A 17,620-nucleotide genomic window follows, 5' to 3' on the forward strand; every position below is an offset into this window, starting at 1 on the left:
CTCTTATACACATCATAGGGTTGAGTGACCTAGGCTGGGAAGACCCATGATGCCTTCTCTGCCAACCTGAGAAACCCTAAGTGACCTTCATTCCAGCCTACCCATGGGAACCACCCCACGTTGTCCTGGTGGGTGCCTGTAGACTTGCTCCCGGCTCATCTTTAAAGATTTATTTATTTACTTAAGTGAAAGCCAGACAGAATTTACAGAAGGGTGGGGACAGACAGAGAGAGGTCTTCCGTCCCCTAGCTCACTCCTCAAATGGCCTGGGCTGGGCTGGACCAGAATTCAGAGTCAGGAATTTCCTTTGGGTCTCCAAGATGGGTACAGGGTCTAAAGAACTCAGGCCATGCTTTGCTGCTTCTGCAAGCGTGTTACTGGGAAGCTTGATTGGAAGTGGAGCAGCTGGAACTTGAGCCAGTGCCCATGTGGGCAGCCCCACCTGTTGGTGCCTTAAACAGCTCCATCAGATGGGACTACTGTGTGGACAGTGGGGTTGTGGTGGGTATGGGATGTAGAACCAAACATATTTTCCAAACGTGTGAAACCCTCATGAGGGCTGTGGGCAGGGATGCAGGTAGGACCACAAGGGCAGTGAGGGGGCAGGGAGGCAGTAAGGACCTGCTGAGGCAGAAGCCTGAGGGGTGCTCCAGCTGGAGAGAGAATCCATCCAGCATTCTCCAGACTGGGCCTGGAAAGGAAGTGCCAGGAGGATCAACTGAGTCTCAGCCAGCATCTGCACAGTCCTGGGGCACCTGCTCCTTGGCCACGCCCACCTGGAAGCCAGAGAGGGATCCGCATACCTGGTCTGTAGGAGCAGAGAAGAGGAGAGGGGGCCTGGAGGTCACATGGGAAAGACCTATCCCAGGAGAGAACATAGGATGTAGCCAGCTCTGGGGAGGCCTGGGAGAGTGTTGGGCGAGGGACTGTGGTTTCCCAGGATGTCCTGTGCATGGGCCACTGTAACAGGTTTGACAGTGGGAATGAAACCATCCCTTGGTTCACTTCTCTTTTACCAAGAAGCTGGGCCTGTTTGGGTGGATTTTACAAGTTAGTAGAGTTGGAACAGGAAAATGTGGCCTTCTTGGTCATCCTCAGGTTCTCTGGCTTAGGCCTGGCCACTATATTTGAGTAAAATCTTTTTTAAAAGTGGTTTATTTATTTACTTGAAAGAGTTAGAGAAAGAGGAACTGCTGGCTTACTGCCCAGATGGCCATAATGGCTGGGCTAGGTCAGAGCCAAGCCAGGAGCTTGTTCCAGATATTCCACATGGATGCAGGGAAGCAAGGACTTGTGCTGATTTTTCCAGGTCATTGGCAGGGAGGTGGATTGGAAGTGGAATAGCTAAGACTTGAACTAGTAGCTGTGTGGGATGATGGTTACACGTGGTAGGGACTACTCAAGTGCTTCAACAAATTGCAGAAGTTTTCTGTTTGTAGGAAAAATAAACACTGTGGATAGGCATTCTTCCTCGCTTCCCTGTCTCCATTCTTCCTACATCAACCAATCTCCCCCCAAGAAATTGTCCAGAGTTCAGTGGGGACCCATCTAGATGGCTTCGCTATACACATGCATATCTGAGGTGTAGACAGACCAGGTCAATGTTGCTCCCAGCTTCTCATGTAATGACAGGGTGTGTCCTGGGTTGCTGCATTCCGAACAGTCTCTTAGTGTTAACGACTACCTGACTTTTGTTGTTGTTTTAGAGTTGATACATCACAATGTGTGAATTCCCCTATTTATGGGTGTTTAGATTGTTTTTGTTTTCGATTGAGGTAACAATTTGAAGGCTGCGTATATGTCTTCTTGGGTATGTAAATGTATTTCTGTTAGATATCTTGGGACCAAGTGCTCAGTTCCCAGGTGTTTGCATGGTGTGTGTGGGTAGATAACAAGTCACCCTCCTGAAACCCTAACCCAGTTATGGCACATCCTACCAGAGGCCCATGGCCCCACTCGTAGCAACACGCCTGACAGTGAGCCGAGCGTCTTCACCTCTGCCAGTGAAAGTGCTGTCGCATGATTTGCATTTCCCCAGCTCTCATCCCTTTGAGCCTTCTGACCGTCTCTATTTACTCAACTGTGAATTGTCTCTTGCTACACTTGCCCAGCCTGGGTGAATGCTCTTGCATTCATTCAGATGCTTTTATTTCAGAGTGTTTCAAGCAAACATGAACATCATCACAATGAACATGTGCTAATAAATGCAACTGAGACGTAAGACTTAATTTTTAGTATTATTACATAGAGGTGAAAGTACCCATAACTCAGGGCTTCCATGTAGACCTACCAGTAGAAACCATTTACCAGATTCTTGGGAATTATTCTCAAAATATTTAATATATGCCTATTTTGCCTGTTTACTTACAAGTAACCTTTGTCCTTTATAAATTTATCCCAGAGGCAGTCAGAGACACAGAGGGAAGAGAAGACCTGGAGAAAGGGAAGCGACACAGAGAGTGCTCGGTCCCTGGATTGTAAGTGGAGCAGCCAAGATTTGAACTGATGCCCTGATAAGGGATACTGGTGTTGTGAGTGGCTGCTTAACAAGTTGCACTGCCCCGTCCACCCCTGTGCAACTCTGTGAACATAGAAGACCTTTAATGGTGGTATACTGATTAATTTGATGTCCAGATTTAATAGTAAGCACAACTTGCCAGTATTTGTTTCTAATCTCATTTCTGCTTACCAACAGCAAGAAAGTGGAATGCGGTGTTATAAAGCTAATCTTGAAGTTGTAGGGCATGGCTCCTGAGTGTGTCTGTGTGTGGCCATAAAGCCTGTGCCCAATCCGGTGGGCACAGACTCCGAGCATGAGCTCCTTGCCTGCTCCCAGGACAGTACGCCGTCCTGGATTTCCTCCTGTGTCACAGGCTGTTCCTTTGTTTGCTTGCTGCCCTTGCTCGTCCTGACCGCTTACTCTTGGCGGTGTGGGGGAGGCAGACACTGTTCTCCTGCTCTGGGCTTTGCTGGCTGACACCCACGGTGATTCTTCTGCCTCAGTAAGTTCACCTGTTCCTGCCCCATACACTGACTCACCATTCGCTGTGCCCTTTGCCTGTCTTGTAGCCATGCTTACCCAAACCCTAGGGACAGACTCACATGCCTCTTCTTGCCTGTTCCTCTCCAAATCTTGTCTCAGGAAACAAGCTCCATTCTTCTAGTGCTTAAGTCTCAAACCCAGCGATCATTCTAGATTCCTCTTTACCATGTAGCCTATATCAAAATCAGTGAACAGGCTGTTGATTCTATCTTCAAACATACCTGGAATCTGACCCCATTTTCAACCCTTTTTGCTGCCATCCTGATCCCATCTCACTATCTCACTCAGCTCAGGTACTGCGATGTATTAACATTACTTGTTCACTCTTTCATCTTTTGTCCAACCCCCTTAGTATAAATTCTAAGAGGACAATAATTTTATTCACATTGTTTATTTTTGTATCACATATGCCTAAAACAAGGCTGATGCATAATAAGCATTCCATCAATACTTGCTGGATGAATGAATATGTTAATAATCAGATTTATGACTGTACTTTATTCAGCTTCTTGGAATGATTTGTTTTTGCATAAGATTACCTACTTAGTATTTTAAATATTTAGCTTTACATGCTTTTTAAAATATTTAAAAATTTTTATTTGAAAGTCACAATTTATGGAGAGGCTGATTCACTCCCCAAATGGCTGCAACAGTAGGAGCTGAACTGATCTGAAGCCAGGAACTTCTTCCAGGTCTCCCACATTGGTGAAGAAGCTCAAGGACTTGCCCTACCCTCTGCTGTTTTCCATTCCATAAGCCGAGAGCTAGGTGGGAAGCGGAGCAGCTGGGACATGAATTGGTGCCCATGTGGAATGATGGTATTGTAGATGGAGGATTAGCCTGTGCTGGCTCTGTTACTTAAGTATATATTGATTTATGGCGGTTTATGTATTCTCTGATTATTTTGTTTTCTAATTTAGGTGAGCTTTATTTTTCAGTGAAATTGTAGCATCTTTTAAAATTTATTACAAGCACAATTTTCTGAAATTCAATTGGTTTATGTAATAGTTATTTGAGAAGTATACACCCAAAGAGAAAGGAAGAGAGAGAAACAGAAAAAAAGAATGCTCTAATTTGTAGGTTTGCTTTACAAATACCTCCGACAGACAGGAATGGTGTGGGCTAAGTGCGGAGCCACTTGATGGCAAGGATGCAATCACTTGATTCATCATGGCTGCCTCCCGGGGCCCACATTAGCAGGAAGCTGAAGTCAGGAGCAGGAGCTGGGTATTAAATCCAGGTACTGCAATGTAGATTGTGGGCATTTCAATTCCAAAGCCAAATGCCCACAGAAAATAGCAGCCCATTGCCCTTTGGGGAGTGAACAAGTGGCTGGGAGTGCTGTCTGTCTCTCTGTCTGCCTTTCACATGTTAGGGAGTGATTTTGTCCCATTTCATTAAAGCCCTCTAGGTGATTAGACTGGAATTCGTTGAATCCATTTACAGATGGATTTGGAAAGGAAATCTACCCAGTTGAGTTTGCCTGTCTTGGAATATTGAGTCTCTTTTTATTCAGGTCTTCCATATCTCTCAGTGAGCTGTCAGATATCCTAAATATTGCACGTTTCTTCAAAAAATTTTGTTGGTCATGACATATGACATATATGACATATGCATTTTAAAATTCAGTAGTAAGATCAGAGTCTGTATTTAATTTAAAATATTCCTATGCTAGGACTATAGAAACAGGCAGGAAGGATAAACAAACCATGCTTATTTACTTGTTTAGTTTACAGGGATTGAAATTTTGACAGGACTTGGCACCAAGACTGCCTGGTGCTGCTGTCCTTTGAGTTGTGACGTAGATATTTTACTATTGTTCCTATAGCTTTTCTGATTTATATATATGTAAAGTTTACACACACACAGTCTCTCCACACCAGAGTGACATGCTTATCATTATTATTACTTTACACTGACACATTGTTTAGCCTTTGCCTTCAGTGTTGTGTGTTCTGGCAAATGTGTAATGCTTTGCATCCACCACTCTAGTGTCACGTACAGGGCAACCTCACTTCCCTAAGCAGTCTCTGTGCTTTCCCAGTCATCCCTGCACCCTCAGAACTCTTGAGAACTCTGGATTTTTCTATTCTTACTGTGTTTATACTTCTGTGTTTTCCTTTTTTTGTCTTCTGCCTTTTTTGCATTCAAGCTTCTTACATTTCTTTTCATGGCCTGAGAGTTCCATTTTTAGTGGGAGATAATTTTCCATTGTCTAAGTCCATCATGATTTCTTTGCACATTCATCTACTGAAGGATGTCTGGGTTGTCTGCAAGTTTTGACAGCTGTGAGTAGAGCAAGACAAATACCTGTGTGTTAGTTTTGGAGTGGGCATACATTTTTAACTCATTTGAGTGAATACCAATCACACAATTGTTAGATTGTATGATGAGAATATGTTTAGTTTCATATGAAACTATCATGCTGTTCTCCAAAGTGGTTATAACATTTTGCACTTTCACTAACAAAACATGAGTTGCTGTTGTTCTAGTCCTTACCAGCTTTTGACATTATCTTTATCAGTATCTTAGCATTTGTTTAAGTTTGCAGTTTCCTAAACTCATGATTATATAAACGCATGGATATACAGAGAAGAGGAGAGACAGAGAGGAAGATCTTCTGTCCATTGATCCACTCTCCAAGCAGCCATAATGACTGGAGCTGAGCCATTCTGAAGCCAGGAGCCAGGAGCCTCTTCCAGGTCTCTCTTGCAGGTGTGGGCGCAGGGTCCCAAGGCTTTGGACCATCCTAGACTGCTTTCCTAGGCCACAAGCAGGGAGCTGGATGGGAAGTGGGGCTGCCGGGATTAGAACTGGTCCCCTTATGGTATCCCGGCTTATGCAAGGTGAGGACTTTAGCTGCTAGGCTACCGTGTCAGACTCTGGGGCAAACTCTTTTTCTTTTGTGTTTTTCCTTTAAGAGAGTGCATAGTATTCACAAAAACCCACACTGCAGTCGTGGCTAAGGGCTGTTAATTCTGTTCCTGGGCAACCATTTTACCACCAAATAAATGCTAATGAAGGTGATGGAAATGACCCAACCAATATTATCCTACTTAACACAAACCACTCTATCCTCCAAATGAAGAATGGTGCTTTGCATGGTACTTTATATATTTTTTAAAACTTTACTTTGTTTCTGCTCTTTTTAAAGAACATATTGATGTATGTATGTATGTATGTATGTATTATTTGAAAGAATCCCTGAAAAGGAGATGGACATCTTTAATCTGCTGGCTCATTCCCCAAATAGCTGCCTTGGCCAGAGCTGGGTGGATCTGAAGCTGGGAGCCAGGAGCTTCGTCTGGGTCTCCCACATGAGTACAGGGACTCAAGAACTTGAGCTGTCTTCTTTTGTTTTTTTCCAAGTACATTAGCAGGGATTTGGATGGCAGGAGCCTGGGCTTGACCTCGCATTCATATGAAATTCTGGTGTTGCAGGCAGCATCTTAGCCCCTGTGCCACAGCAGCAGCCTCAGGTTATAATTTCTGACACTGGAAATACTCTCTTGCATTAGTGAGCAGTCAAGCTTCCCAAAGCAGAGGAGAAAATTTGCTGGAATGTCTAGGTCAGTGGAAGTTGTCATCAAGTTAGATCGTAGCCTATTGTACCACAGACTGGGCCAAGGACTTGGGCCATCCTCTGCTGCTTTCCCAGGTCATTAGCAGGGATCTCTACTGGAAGTGGAGCAGCCAAGATTCAAACTGGTGCCCATACGGGAAGCCAGTCCCACAGGCAGACGTTTAATTGCTGTGTCACAGCCTCGCCCCGGTTTCTGTTCTTACACTCATCCTTTCCTTACTTCTGACTCTGGGTTTTGCTTGTTCTTGTTGGTCTGTCTCTGAGCTGCATTGTTAGGCTGTTCATGTGGTATATTTATTTCTGATGTCAGTGCCGTGGCTGGAAACCCCCTGCTTCATACTGCTTTGGTGTAACTTAGAAGTTTTTAGTAAGTTGTATTTACATTTTATTTAGTTTCAACAAATTTTGAAATTTTCCTATTCACTTCTTTAATGACCCATTGTTGTTCATCTTCCACATTTTTATAATTCCTAAAGTTTCTTTAGTTTTCTAGTTTTATTCCATTGTGCTCAGAGATAAATGTAGTGAGTTTGCCTTTTAAAACAATTGTTAAAGTTCATTCTGTGGCCTAAATGTGGCCTGACCTGTGCTAGAAAATGTCCTGTGTGCAAAGAATCTGTTCTGCCACTGCTGTGTGTAGTGGTTTGTAAATGCCTGTTACATCCATTGGCTCTGCAGTACAGTTTAACTCTGATGTTTCTTTGTGGATTTTTTTGTTTGAATAATCTATTCTTTGATGAAGGCAGGATACTGAAGTCTCCTCATATTGCCCATGTGGGTCTAGCAAAGTTTGTTTCACACATCTGGGTGCATGGGGCCTTAAATGCTTATACATTGGTAATTATTGTATCTTCATATTAAATTGACTCCTTGTTCTTTATATAGTGGCTTTCTCTCATATTCTAATTTGTACTTTAATGTTTAATTTTTCTGTTAAGTTACTGTTGGTATCTGCTTGCTTGGGATACCTTTTTCTTTCTTTTTTTTTATTTTTTTAATTATGTTTTTGACAATCTTTACATAGTTAATTAGGGTAAAAAGGTTCAAGGGCTACAATAAAGTGGATAAGACTAGTATTTTTTCCATATTGTTTCCTTCATGTTTAAAGGAGAGTATTAAGGGAGAAGGCCCACCCAATTTCCTACCCTCCCCAGGTCCCGGATGTAGGGTATGCTCTGAGGGTCTTGCTCAAGTGGTTTTGATATTTCAACAGTTATGAATCGCTGCCAATCTTGCCATGCCAAGCACTATGAGGTCGACAAAGAATCCACTGATTGATATAGTCCATCGTAGAGTCTCCGTTTGTCCTGTATTTCACTGCCAACTTATAGCTGAGATGGTTGATTGACCTGTTCTGTCTTCTCTCTTTTCTTGGTTAGGGTTCTGATTCCAGCATTTCAATTGGGGAGATCGCCAAAGAAACTTTGTCTGAGGTGTTCTCAGACCAGATTCTTGAATGTACTAGCAAGTGCAGAGACCAGCACAGTCCATCGCCCTGATCAGCTGGTGGTTGCAATCACTGGGTTGATTCTGTTTTCAGCCCTGACTTCCACTGGAACCAATGGGTGTTGCAGTCCATCCTGGTTCTGCCCAGCACATACTCGGCCCTTGCATAAACCAGTGGGAGCTGCAGCCTAGTTGGAGCGACCCGCCCCTACCCTGGTTTGCCAGTATGTGTAGCAGTAGTCCAGTCTGTCCCACACCCCATTCCACCCCAGCCCCTGTCCTGGTTTTTGTGCCCTCCCATGGGAGTGGTAACTCAAGAGAGATGAGCCCTCCACTTTCCTCTCAGGCCTCTCCCACTCCTGGATTGTGCTCTCTCCAGGTATTTCTGTGGTTTGTCAGCTGATGCTGTGGCTAAGCCCAAACAACTCTCACCCACTCTAATTTTATTTGCACCAGTAGGAATAATCAGCCCAGCCTGGTCCACCCTTTGGGGTGAGTACACCAAGGGGGGAAGTCTCTGTGACTGGGCAGGTCCGGGGCCCACCCATCACCCTCATTGGTCGGTGAATGGGATTGGGGAGGAGCATGACCTTGGGCCTGGGAGTTTAAACTTCCAGCAGCCTCCCAGCTGCTGGTGGGTCTCAGGACAGGGCGTCTCATGTCTGGATCCCAGAAGACAGCCACCATGTGCATGTGGTGAGCTGTCCCCGGGCAGCCAGTGTGTGTGCCATTTGATGCCAGGCTCCGCCTACTGGCCGCCCGGCTTGGAAGCTCTGGGGTTTGGTTCTTTGAATCGCTGCTTAGGTAGCTCCAAGTTGAACCCATAGTGCTTCTAGGACATGAAGCAATCGTAAAGATTCCCAATGACAGTAACTCTTCCTTTGAAAAACTTGCAATCACTGAACAATGCTGACCAACAAATACCAGTCCATGCAAAAGTCATGGCTTGGGGCTTGTCCAGCAGAATCATATCCTGTTACCTGACATGATGATGGATCAGGAGAAGGGTCACATTATGCAGGGCCATTACATTAACTAGCCCTCGAGAACCATAACCGGGGGTAGATTCTGTGAGGGATTTGTGGGCCAAACCCTGTGGAAATTCTAGCCCCACTGGTTAGCTCAAGAGTTTGGGTGGTGATGGCCTAAGCTAGGTGTGACCAAGGAGCTTGCCATGAATCACAGGTAAAGGAACCCCCAACAGTCTGGACTGGTCAGGGCAGCAACACCCAAAAGTGCATCCTGAATAGGGTGTGGGGTGGGCTGGGCTGCAACATTCACCAGCTCATATAAGACCAAATGGAAGGCCAGACTTTGCTGGAACCTGGTCTAAACCCAATGGCATGTATGAGAACTGGGTCTGGGAGTGGATTAAGTGGAGGAACTTGAGAAACTCCCCTTGGTGAGTCATAGCTCCCGCTGGTGAACATGTGGTCCAGACCTGGGGGTTGGACAAGCTGGGCAAAGTAGCTCCAACAGCTGGGTAATGTGTCAATTGGTAATGGAACAGGGTACCAGGCAGGACTGAGCAAACCTTAGCCCACAAGCAAAACTAGAGACCATGACAGAGCACAGGTCATGCTGAGCTAGGGTTGTGTATTTACTGGTCTGCATGAGCCAGGAATGCTAAGCCACAGTGTCTAAGGCAGAGATTGGGACAGGTGAGGGGCTGAGCCAAGCTGAGTCAGAGCAACCACTGGCATGTGCATGATCTATGGCTGGGAACAGGCCTGGTTGGGGAGCTAAGGGGACAACCCTAGCTGGGTTGAGGCTCCCATCAAGGGGTACGTGGCCTGGAATAGGGGCTGCATTCTGAACAGGAAATGGTTGTAGTCTCCCTTGGCACAAGTGTGGACTGGGATTGGATGCACCGAGCTAGGCCAGACTCCAACATCCTCTGGTGTCCTGGAGGACCAGAGTAGATGTGGGACAGACTAGGCAAGGTCTCAAACCCCTACTGAGCCATGGGTGAGCCATATGTGGGTATGGACAAACCATGGCTGGGCTGAAACATCCAACAGCAAGAACCAGTTTGGGTTGAAGACCAGTCAGGAAAAGCCACAGTTCCTGCTATGACAGGAGGTGAACTGAGTAGGGCTGGCTCATGGACTCATTGGTATGCACAAAATCTGGCACTGGGAGAGGTTCTGATGGAGGAGCCTGGGCAACTCTTCTGGCATGACACAGACCAGGCAGGTAAGTGCAGGAAACATGATAAGAAACAGCCCAAAACAGGCCATGGAAAGTTACCCACTCTCATACATTTTGCATGGGTCTGGGGAAAACCAGGCTGAATCAGTTCACGTCATCCACTGGCAAATCCAAGCACCAGAATAGTGTGGGTCGAGCTGGGTTCAGTCGCGACAAAGACCAGTGCACAATATGGAATGCCAAGGTGAGGTTGCCTGTACCGGATGTCACCACAGCGCTCAACCAGCACACGTGAGAACCAGGAACGGAGGGGGCAGGGGAATAAGGGGTGGTTCCTTTGCTGGACAGCTACTCCCACTGGAGAGCGTGGGCTGGGATGGGGGCAGACCAGACTAGGCAGGGCTACAATACCTGTGCACCTCAGGTGGGATACCTTTTTCTTTCTCATGAAGAGATATTTATTTATTTATTTGAAGGACTGAGAGAGGGAGAGACAGAGATGTCCATCTGTTAATTCACTTGTCAGATGGCCACAATGGCTCTAGCTGGACCAGGTCAAAGCTGCAGCCAGGAGCTTCTTCCAAAACTCCCACAATAGTGGTAGGGGCCAGGCCACCTGCAGGGAGCTTGTTGGAAGTGGAGCAGCTGGACTATGAGCTGATGCCCACCTAGGGTGCCAGTTTCTAGAGCACAGCTTTAACCACTTGGCCACAATGCTGGCCTCCTGGAATATCTTTTTCCAGCCTTCCCCTTTCAGTTTGTTTGTGTCTTTACTGGTAAAGTCAGTTTCTGGTAGGAATCACATTATTAATGTATTTAGAAACATGTGTCCATCCAAGATTATTGAAAAAGACTTAATCTTACCATTAAAAATATTTCTTTATCTTAGTTAATATGCTTTATTCTTTTTCCTAGTGGACTTTTTACTCTCATAAGTTTTCAAGATGTAGTTATCTTTCCTTTACTTGTGTATGTAGGACCCTATTAAGTATCTTTGTGAAACTGGTCTGGTAATGATGAGTTCCCTTATTTTGCTAGTCTTGGAAAGTCCTGTATCTCATCAATGTTTTTATGGGGAGCTTCAATAAAAATTTTTAACTAAATGACAACGACTTTGGACAGTGCCACAGCAAATATTTGTGGCTGATATTAAAAGCCATTAGGGGGTCAGCATGGTAGCCTATCGGCCAAAGTCCTCACCTTGCATGTGCCGGAATCCCCTATGGGCTGTGGTTCTTTTTTTTTTTTAAGATTTATTTTTATTAATTTTTATTGGAAAGGCGGATATACAGAGAGGAGAGACAGAGAGGAAGCTCTTCCGTCTGATGATTCACTCCCCAAGTGAATGCAATGGCCGATGCTATGCCGATCCGAAGCCAGGAGCCTCTTCCGGGTCTCCCATGCAGGTGCAGGGTCCCAAAGCTTTGGGCTGTCCTCGACTGCTTTCCCGGGCCACAGGCAGGGAGCTGGAAGGGAAGCGGGGCTGCCGGGACCAGAACCAGCGCCCATATGGGATCCCGGGCGTGCAGGGCGAGGATCTTAACCACTGTGCCACCGCGCCGGGCCCAGGGCTGTGGTTCTAATCCTGGCAGCCCTGCTTCCCATCCTGCTCCCTGCTTGTGGCCTGGGAAGGCAGTGAAGGATGGCCCAAAGCCTTGGGACCTTGCACCCGTGTAGGAGACCTAGAGGAAGCTTCTATCTCCTGGCCTTGGATTGGCACAGCTCCAGCCGTTGTGGCCACTTGGGGAGTGAATCATTTGGATGAAAGATCTTCCTCTCTGTCTTTTCTCTCTGTGTATCCAACTTTCCAATAAAAATAAATCATAAAAAAAAAGTGCTTTTAGGAATGGAACCGAAATCAACGGAATATACATTGAACAGGGTGAAAGTCAAGTTATCCTTGCTTATAGGTGAACTGGCCCGACATGTAAAGGATCCAAGAGACTTCAGTAGGCGACCTTCGAGCTAGTACAGAAGTGTTGTAGTTTCATAATATAAAATCAACACAGAAAAATCAGTAATCTTTGTGTACGAAGACCCTGACTGAGAAAGAACTTGTGATATCAATATTATTCAAAGTCGTTACAAAAAAATTAAATACCTTGGAGTAAATTTAAGTGAGGATGTGAAAAATAGTTTGTTGATAATAAAGCATTAAAGAATGAAACAAAGGAGACAGAAAAATGAAAGAATGTTTCATGTTTGTGAATTGGAGAGATTAATGTCATCAAAATGTCTTCTACCACAAACAATTTACAGATTCGGTGCATTCCCAATTAGCATACCCAGGGCATTCTCAGATCTAGGAAAAAATGCTGCAAAATTCACATGGATATACAAGATAACACAAATCTCTAAAACAAGAACAAAACGAAGCTGGAGATATCACAAAACTACATGCTAAGATACACTACAAGGCATTTGTAATCAAAATAGCATGGTCCTCGTACACAAATAGACATGTAGATTATGGAACTGAATAGAAAGCCCGTAAATCATTTTATGCAGCTACTAATTAGCTACTCTTTAACAATGAGCTAAAATGCACTCCTGGAGAAAGGACAATAACTTCATTGAATAGTTAAAAATTATATCTACCTATGCAGAAGGTAGATTTAATTTAAACACAAATCAACTTTCAATGGATCAAGGGTCTAAAAAGCAAACAAAATCCACAGTGATATTTCACTTCACCTCAGGTAGAATGGTTGTCATAGAGAAGTCAAAAATAATAAATGCTGACCAGGATGTGAGGAAAAAGGTATCCTAACGCACCATGGCATTGTTGCTGGGAAAAATATTTGTTCAGCCATTGTGGAAGACAGTATGGGAATTCCATATCACCCAGCTGTCCCACTCCTTGGAATTTATCCAAATGAGATTAAATCAGCATATGAAAGAATCGCTGCAGCTGAATTCACCATAGTCAAGATAAGGAATCCACCCAGACATCCATCAACTGAGGATGACTGGATAAAGCAGATGTGGTATATTTACACTGGAATACTTACTCCACCATTAAATGAATGAAACATGTCTTACAACAAAACAGATGCAATTGGAAAACATTATGCTTAGTGAGATAAGCCACTCTAAAAAGGCAAATATCAGCATTTTCTCTGATATGTGGCAATTAATACAGAATCCAATAGCATGTATTGAAATGAGAATCTTGTGACGATTGGTACTTTTAGGCCTTGTTTGCATTTCTGTGGCTCTGTGGTTCTCCTACATTTTACTTGTTGAATATTATGGTTAGTGTCACATTAAACCTATGATTGCAGAGTGGACTGAGATTTTGTTTTTGTAAAAATTAAGAAAAGATATGAATGGAAAGTAAGAAAGGGCAAAAGAGGGAATGAAGCATGATTATCTTCTTGGACTCAGATCCATGAAATACACAAAACCTGTTCTCTTCATATTATTATAAAATTTTTAAAAATAGTTATTGTACTTAAACAGTACGCTGTGATCTCTGACCCAGCTTCCCTAGTGCTTGTGAAGAATTATTGGTGCATGAAAGTGAGTCAGACAGTGTTTTTGCGGGGAGACGACCCTTGGAGCATCTTACGTGGCTATCTTCTTGCTCGTGCTGTATGTGGTTCTTGTATAGAGGACCAGAAAGGTAATAGATGTGAAACCCTCAGAACAGTCACTGACACATGCCAACGATCCAGTAATATTTTAAACATGAGATAATGATGTGGAAAGACATGCCACTGGCAGCTGGCAGTAAAAAAAAAAGTCATACATGCAGTTGTAGCAGGGACCCCTGGCCTTGGCCATACTCCCTGCTACCTTTGTGTCTCTGTCCCTCTCAGGGCCTCTAGGTTCCTATCTGTCCCCTTCAGAAACTTGTATCAGGGACACATTTCCCACCTCACAGTGGTTCTTGTTAGGCCCATGAGCATTATGTGTCATGCTTATAGGTCCAACGTGGCAGGGGGATGGCAGTTCTGCTCCCGTTCCCATCTCCTCTGGCACAGTTGGCTCAGCACACTGTCAGCTGGGCAGTTGCCAGGGCTGAGGATGGACCATAGGCTCACCCAGAGAGGGGCATTTGGAAATTCGCCTCTTTCCAGCTAAGTTACCTTCCTTGTTCCAGATTTGAAGCTTTAAAACTGCTCAGTCTCTTGAGGGTTCAGGCGCTCCAGAAGGTAGTTTGCAGTCTGAATTAAACCCTGGCATCCGAGCTTCCCCTGTCTGGGGGGATTTTTGAGCTCATCTCACACCCATGAGTATAAACCTTGGCTGGCTGCCTGGCGAGTGCTTGGCTAATCATGTTCAGTCAAGTTGGAGGCCTTTAAGCCAAGAAAGAGAGCACTGGACTCTAGGCTTTTGGAAGGGTTATGATTGAAGGCCCCTGTTTTCCACCGGGACTTGAAGATGCATGAAGCTCTGGGGGAGGCACCTATGATTTACGGAAGAATGTGGCAGTAAGGTCACATAGAATGATATATTTACGTGATCAGATTTAGCTTCGGGTTGAGTCTTAGCCATCCTTCACCCCTGTTTCTCATGGCTTCTTCCCTGCATTCACACTTAGTCTCTGAGTCATCTACGTATGAAGCAGTCCCTGCCATCTTTCAAAGGGATCTAGTGGAGTCTAGGGAGACGGAGCTCACTGTAAGGTTGTGTATGTGACTCTGGGTCTCCCAGTGGGAGTAGGAAGCTTTGGAGCCCACAGAACAGAAACTCTGTGTTTTTCACCTAGACTGTGGATCTGAACAGGAAGTGGGCTCAGCCTTCCCTGAACACTATGATCATGCTCTCTGTGTGGCCCCCAGTGCTCTGCCCAAATGAAGCTGGTTTTCTCTCCATATATAGGAGAAAGATGGCTTTTATGTGTCTGGCTTTGGCGACTTGAGGAACCCCACATTCACCAGGAATTTCCCAAACTGGGCTGTCCTAAAATGACCCCTGGTGCTAGGTGCATAGTCATTCCAGACATTAACTGTGGTTTTACTGAGCAGTGGGCTGCCCATCTCTCTCCTGAGGGCTTTGCCGTAAAGCCCAAGCAGTTTCCAGTCCCACTTTCACTCACTGCATCAACTACCAATGCCAGCTGATTAAGTAGGCTCCGTACTTGCATGTAATCAATTGGGTATTCTAGCACATGTGTGTAACCTTTCCTTCATGCATCCTCCCTGGAGACAGGCAGTGTCTAGCAGTTGGATTTGGGTTGCAGCACATAACCTTGGGTTAATTACACAATATATTTAAGCCTTAATTTCTTTACCCATGGAAAAAGAATTGGTTGTATCTTTCTTATAGGGTTAGTGGGATCATTAAAGGAGATAATGTACATAGAGGAATTTGCATATAAAGGAATATGTGGCCAATATGTTTTATTTTTCATCATTTGTGTTCATTTTCTCTTGTCTCACCTTCATCTATGTAGTTAAGAAAACAGCTTAAGTTATGCCTCTGGTAGTCTATAATTTGTAGAGTGATCTATTTTTAAAGTTACACATTAATTGAGGTTTTTAATTAAGTAGCCCAGCGCCTTGGGCACCAGATTACTTATAAGTAATATAATATTTAGTGACTCCTTCATTCTGAATTCAGACATTATTAATGGTCCATGACTTAGAGTCAGGGTGAATTCTGAACTCACCCACACACATGCATGCAAGCATTCATATGATATACATGTTAATATGACACATGTTGTTCTGGGAAAAGGTCAAAATGAAAGGGGAAGATTAAAGTTTCCATTAATCAATGAGTGTGAAGAAATTCCAAGTGCTGATGGACAGTCCAGTCACACTAATAAAAGCATTGCCAAAGCATACTTCCAGAAACCTCCTTTGCAAATGTCATGAGGCTCAATGGGGAATTTGCAGACTTTTAAAATATGGCTGATTTAATCACCAGCATTGGTGAGCTTTGTAGTAGGATATGTGTGTGTTTCACTGTGAGCTCTGGTGTGTGTGTGTGTTTCACTGTGAGCTCTGTGTGTGTGTGTTTCACTGTGAGCTCTGTGTGTGTGTGTGTATTTCATTGTGAGCTGTGTGTGTGTGTGTTTCACTGTGAGCTCTGTGTGTGTGTTTCACTGTGAGCTCTGTGGTGTGTGTGTGTTTCACTGTGAGCTCTGTGTGTGTGTTTCACTGTGAGCTCTCTGTGTGCGTGTTTCACTGTGAGCTCTCTGTGTGCGTGTTTCACTGTGAGCTCTGTGTGTGTGTGTTTCACTGTGAGCTCTGTGTGTGTGTGTGTATTTCACTGTGAGCTCTGTGTGTGTGTTTCACTGTGAGCTCTGTGTGTTTGTGTATTTCACTGTGAGCTCTCTGTGTGTGTTTCACTGTGAACTCTGTGTGTGTGTGTATATTTCACTGTGAGCTCTGTGTGTGTGTGTTTCACTGTGAGCTCTGTGGTGTGTGTGTGTATTTCACTGTGAGCTCTGTGGTGTGTGTGTGTTTCACTGTGAGCTCTGTGTGTGTGTGTGTTTCACTGTGAGCTCTGTGTGTGTGTGTGTATTTCACTGTGAGCTCTGTGTGTGTGTTTCACTGTGAGCTCTGTGGTGTGTGTATTTCACTGTGAGCTCTGTGGTGTGTGTGTGTTTCACTGTGAGCTCTGTGTGTGTGTGTTTCACTGTGAGCTCTGTGTGTGTGTTTCACTGTGTGTGTGTGTTTCACTGTGAGCTCTGTGGTATGTGTGTGTTTCACTGTGAGCTCTGTGTGTGTGTTTCACTGTGAGCTCTCTGTGTGCGTGTTTCACTGTGAGCTCTCTGTGTGCGTGTTTCACTGTGAGCTCTGTGTGTGTGTGTGTTTCACTGTGAGCTCTGTGTGTGTGTGTGTTTCACTGTGAGCTCTGTGTGTGTGTGTTTCACTGTGAGCTCTGTGTGTGTGTGTTTCACTGTGAGCTTTGTGGTGTGTGTGTGTTTCACTGTGAGCTCTCTGTGTGTGTGTTTCACTGTGAGCTCTGTGGTGGTGTGTGTGTGTTTCACTGTGAGCTCTGTGTGTGTGTGTTTCACTGTGAGCTCTGTGTGTGTGTGTGTTTCACTGTGAGCTCTGTGTGTGTGTGTGTTTCACTGTGAGCTCTGTGTGTGTGTGTTTCACTGTGAGCTCTGTGTGTGTGTGTTTCACTGTGAGCTTTGTGGTGTGTGTGTGTTTCACTGTGAGCTCTCTGTGTGTGTGTTTCACTGTGAGCTCTGTGGTGGTGTGTGTGTGTTTCACTGTGAGCTTTGTGGTGTGTGTGTGTTTCACTGTGAGCTCTGTGTGTGTGTTTCACTGTGAGCTCTCTGTGTGTGTGTTTCACTGTGAGCTCTCTGTGTGTGTGTTTCACTGTGAGCTCTGTGTGTGTGTGTGTTTCACTGTGAGCTCTGTGGTGTGTGTGTGTTTCACTCGAGCTCTGTGTGTGTGTTTCACTGTGAGCTCTCTGTGTGTGTGTTTCACTGT

The sequence above is a fragment of the Ochotona curzoniae genome, unplaced genomic scaffold (genome assembly GCF_017591425.1).
Source record: "Ochotona curzoniae isolate NIBS_2020 unplaced genomic scaffold, NIBS_Ocur_1.0 scaffold_2217, whole genome shotgun sequence".
Taxonomy (NCBI): domain Eukaryota; kingdom Metazoa; phylum Chordata; class Mammalia; order Lagomorpha; family Ochotonidae; genus Ochotona; species Ochotona curzoniae.